This window comes from Micrasema longulum, unplaced genomic scaffold (assembly GCF_059751315.1).
Source record: "Micrasema longulum isolate JH-2025_06_02 unplaced genomic scaffold, ASM5975131v1 h1tg000597l, whole genome shotgun sequence".
NCBI lineage: Eukaryota > Metazoa > Arthropoda > Insecta > Trichoptera > Brachycentridae > Micrasema > Micrasema longulum.
The window spans coordinates 752378-758035 of NW_028277793.1; positions in this window are offsets into that span (position 1 = coordinate 752378).

The window sequence follows — 5658 nt, forward strand, 5'->3', positions numbered from 1 at the left end:
GTTTGGTGTTTTTAAAAGAAACGTGTACAAGACTTCGTCAAAATGTTTAATGTTTTTATGTGTCGTAATATCATCATTACGATTTTTTTAAGTTTTGTAATTTTGAAATTACTCCGCCCATGACGGCACAAGTTTTAGTCAGCGAGTTGTGCTGACATTTAAAAGTAGAGTCCCGTAGCATCAAAATCCACTAAACATTGAAAACAGAAATCGTTACCAGAAATCTATCACAACACATAATGCTGTAATTTATTGATTGATTCACAAGGACTTGAGGCGTAGTTCAATTTTTTGTTTTTTTCATACATTTATGAGAAATTTCCCCGTACAATATAACGCGTTAAACTTTACAGCGTCTAAGAAAACATTTTTATATCCAACTTTCCGTAGCACTAAATTTTCTCATTGTATGTATCGTACAAATTTAAAGGCATATTACCTGATTAATATAACAACTGAAATATTTGTTTTTTCAAGGAATATTAAATACCATAAATTATTTTTATAATCGATAAGTTTATTAAATTATTATTGTTCAATCGTAATCAATTATTCCATTTCATAACAATGCACTTAATACATCATTCCATAGAACGATAATGCAAAATACGACCTCATATTTTAGAATAGTTGTTGTTCTGCTACTGGCATTTAAATCTGATTTATATTTCAGCTGATGTTATATTTTTTTCAGAAAAAGACCTCGATAAAGAAAAAACGATGTCAAAAAGCGGTCGTTAAATAGAAAAATTATTCTAGCCAACCGCTTACACGATTTTTGTATTTTATTTTACAAGATTTTGAATAGTGATACAAAATCGTGTAAAAAGCGAAGAATTCAATAATTTATTTAGTTTTTAGAAAAATATGTGCATTTTTTTTTTTTCCAAATATTTCGATTTTCAGACCATTTCCCAGATATTGTTTTATGGTTAAATGGGAATCGAGTTATGGTACAGTAGGATTTGAACCTCGGGCCTTTGATACGTGAGTCCAGAACACTACCACAGCCCAACAACCCGATTTGAAATTTTATATTACTGTCATTGTTGCTTATAAAGAATTTACAGATATATATAAACTTTACAATAACAGACATGTTTTTTACACAAAAGTAGCAAAAAAAAATGAATTAAAAGAATAAGAAAAATAAAAAAAATATATAAATCACATATATTTGAAGAATCTTAAAATTACAAGAAGTTAGAAATCTGGAGAACATAACTTTAATATCTGTGTGACAATAATGAACCTTGTACATATTTAATAAGGTTAAAATTTAAAACCGTTATTTCGTTACATTATTGATCACTTCAATTTACACAAGGTAAGCGTCCACATGTCCGCATCGAACGCATCGGAATAGTTGCCCGTCCGAGGTGCGCGTGCGGTCCGTCCGATGCGGATCATAAAACGCACTTGTATTACTAACTATACAAAGATTCTAAAATTCGTTATAATTTAAATTTGTTATAGTTCGATACGATCTATAACATATTTAAATTATTATAGCAATTATGTTTTTGTAATGTATTTTTTTGATTTCGTATTATTACTTTGAATGCTGGTTTATGTTAGTAACTTTATTTGTTTGATTTACATTTTATTAGTTTTTAAATTATTTAATGTAATTTCTTATATTTTCATTGTTATTTTTAACATTGTAACATCGGTAATTATTAGTATTTAAGTTACTTCTTCCATTTGGATTGTTATTTTTGTACTCATCATCATCATTATCCCTAATGGTTCACATAGCACTGCATTGGTACACCAATCGCAGCGTATCTTGATTGTTTTTGTTACATGGCGTTAAGATGATTAGTCTTACACTTCAGATACCAGTCCAGGTACTATGAAATATTCTAATGTAAAAACACATTTTTAAATCAATATTTCAAATCAAATGTCGGGAATCGAACCTAAAACCTCTAGCTTGGAGACAAACCCTCTGACCGTTACACAACGACATTTATTTGTACTGCTTTTTATTAATTTTTATGATATTGTTTTGTGCGCTGGTTTATATGTATAATTTATATTTTATTCGTTTTTAAAGTATTAAATTTTGATTGGTATTTTTAATGCTGTATCATTTATATATAATATTTCTATGACCAAATATTTCATTTTTCAAGTATTTTTATAACTAGTAATATAATTTTTAAACTGGGTATCTTTTTTTTTCTCCTTAATTTGTAAATAACTGTTAAGTAATAATTTGTTTTAAATACTATATTTCACTTATTCCACTTACATGTATGATTTTATTAAATTCAACTTATATGTAAAAGGCACTAAGTGCCGTTTATTTCAATAAAATAAAAATAAATAAAAATATGTTATTATTATTTAGAGTATTCAAATGATTTCTTCCATTTGGAGACCTCTTGCATGGTACGCAAACGACCTGACTATTACACCACGAGGCCGACAACGTTGTTCAAACTACAATATTCCATTGTTCCTGGACTGACACCTGAAGCGTAAGACTGATCACCTTTCCTTCACGTGACAGATGATTAAAATGCGCAACATTTAGTTTACCAATGCAGTGCCCTATGCTCTACTGAAGGGCTGCGGGAAGGGGAATGACGGTGATCATATATTTCTTAAACCTAAACAATATTCACTTTTAATAAAATGCACTGTTGTAGAGTTGTACCTATACATGAATGTTCAAACATGGGCAAACTGTGAATGTCATACACTGTGTAAAAGGCCACAACCAGCCAATAACGTACATAAGCCAAACAAAAGCCTACACTTCCATATTTCCTTTTCTTAAATCTTCTTCATCTTAATTGTAATATGTGAATCTTAATAACTCTCTAAATGGTTAAATCCAGTACAAGTCTCCAAAGATTCAAATTGTTAATGTTATGACGAAGACTGTAAATAGCAATTGAAATTAATAATAGCTGTATAAATATTACAAGCTGTTGCTTTTCCTGATAAAAAAGGAAAAACGTAGGTGACAATAATGAAGGCTCCGGGTCGTCGCGACGCTACCGCCAGTTACAGGCGCGTCGGCGTCGTCTTGACGACAAGCGTCCTTGGATAAAATAGTCCGCATTCTTAAAATTTCGTTGTACATAAAACAGATCATAATCTGAAATCTGAATTCTGAATATATTAAGAAGAGCTACCATGCTTGAGATCCCGGTTGAAGATCGAATGTGGACTTACACCGCAAGATTTCATTGACCCTGGACTAGCACCTGAAGCGTAAGACTGAAAGTCTTACCTTCAGATGTGATACGCTCCCATTTGCTATTTAATGATGCACCTTAACGCTTACAAATACCTGAACACGGTGAACTCGCTCTTACACAAATAAACACAAACACCTGTACTCTTACTCTCATTCAAATATGTACATATAAATATATATATACGCATGCACACATTTAAAAATGTACCATAATTTAATATGTATAATTATCATTTAGAAACTTCGCTGGTCTGTCTTTCAACTTTATTTTTATTTTATAATTGAATTATTATTGACTGAATGTTTCTGTAAAATAAATATATCAAACCACGATCAAGGTGCGCCGCAAATGCAAATGGACTACTAATCAGGGGCGAATCGTCTATATAAGTGATTATGGGCAGCTTACCATTATATTTGACTATCCATAACAACGTTTTAGGGTAACAAGTAAAACAAGATTTGCAGAAAAAAAAATATTTCTTATAAATCATTGCCACCGTTTGTATTTTTCTCTAAATATTAAAAAAAAAACACGCCCAGTGCCAGTAGTTAGCCATGAAACTAGTTGATTATTCCAACTTATTTCTTCAAACAAATAAGTATACTATATTTTGAACATTTTAAACCCAGTGGCGGTTTTTTCTCCTAGAGTAAGCTAGCAGATTACATAAATTATTTTAAGATTCTCGATTTGGAAAACAGTACTTCGAACATTTTTTTCTTAAGGGCTATTTTTTGGATAATATAGCTACATGATATAATATATCACGAAGTTAAAAATAATCGTTGTTTGAGTTGGTTTCATAGATGAGAGATATTGTGGTATCATACAAAACCAAAAAAAATATTAATTTATAGTATTTATTACGTATATTATAATGTGTACTATGGTAGGTACAAATTTATGATCATTTTTTTATTGCTTTTTTATAACTTATAATGTGTCATTTATTTTGAAGATGTTTTTTTAAAATTTGTTTCAATTTATTGTCTTATATTATTTCATTTAAATATTTTTTTTTTTAAATCCTCATTTATCCGAACTCCAGTCATGCGGATTGGCAAATATCCGGATCGTTATCAGGAAATAAAAAGCGTATAAGGGACCTCACTGTTAAACTAGTTTCTTCGTCAAACCAATGAGCCCTGCGGGAAATTAAATACGAATGATGTTTTCCTACGCGTGAAAATTAAATCATTAAATTGTAACGCAAAGTTTCTTAAAAATAAACCAAAAAATAATTTAAAAATATTTGAATATAAACCAACTACTTTGAACGACGTCACTAGTTCCTATGAATCAACCAATGATAATAGAGTTGTGAAAGATTTCCGGTTTACGCATTCAGAGGAATAATCGTCAGAACTGAATAAGAAGAGCGGAAGAGAACTCGAGACGTCACACGCTGAGCAATTTCAGAAATACAAAACTTTAAAAAAATTTAGAGCGAATAATACGAGACAAATATTTTTTTAAGACACTGAATTTCCTCGTTAACTTTGCTGAATATGTTAAATTAAGTTTTTAATATGATTCCAATTTGTCGTATTATTTCAAAAGTAATCAAAAATGATCTTCTAGTAAATTTTGCGTTTTTTTTCAAAACATGGGGTTGATTCAAGGGTTAATCCAACCATCCGGACTTGTCACACCCATTTTATGAAGTTTCTATTTCACTAACTGAGGTCATGGTCAGGTACTACATTGAGGTCATAATTATTTATAGAATACGAAGAAATATTTCAGCTGCTTTGTAAAAATATTTTTATATTATTTTTTGTAATCAAGGTTTCGTCAACTTTTTTAACATAAAACATTTACATTTAAAAAAATGCACACATATTTATTTTTATTCTTATGTTTCATTTGCCGTATAAAATACTTTATTTTAGATTATTACTAACTAATGTGGTTATAGAACACCCAGGCTTGAGAAAAAACACATTTTTAATTTTTATGTTTTCGCCGGGAATCGAACCCGGAACCTTCCGTGTGTGAGTCAATCGTCTTAACCACTACACCACAAAGGTAATTTAAAAATCCTCCTCACTAGGGAAACCTGTTCCGAGAAGGACTGTAGAGTCCAAATTTTTTTTGTATGTTTCACGTCATCCAAATTTTTTTTTTAAATTTCTTCTGTCCTAATTTTATTCATCCATATTTTGATTTTTTTGGAATATTGCTCGTTATTAGTTAACATAATTTTATGTGGAAGCATACTAAATAATTTGTCGGAAAAATAATCCTTGCACCTTTTTTTAAATGTTGTGTTCAAAGGAATAATATTGACAGTGATATTATTTCTTGCCTTTGTTATATATGCATGTCCTTAAACAGAAGGATGACGATGTACATCTCCAAATCTACCTGGCAAAATAATTTCAACATATATTTTTTTTTTGCACCACAACAGGCCAGGAGGTCTAATTACAGTGGTGAA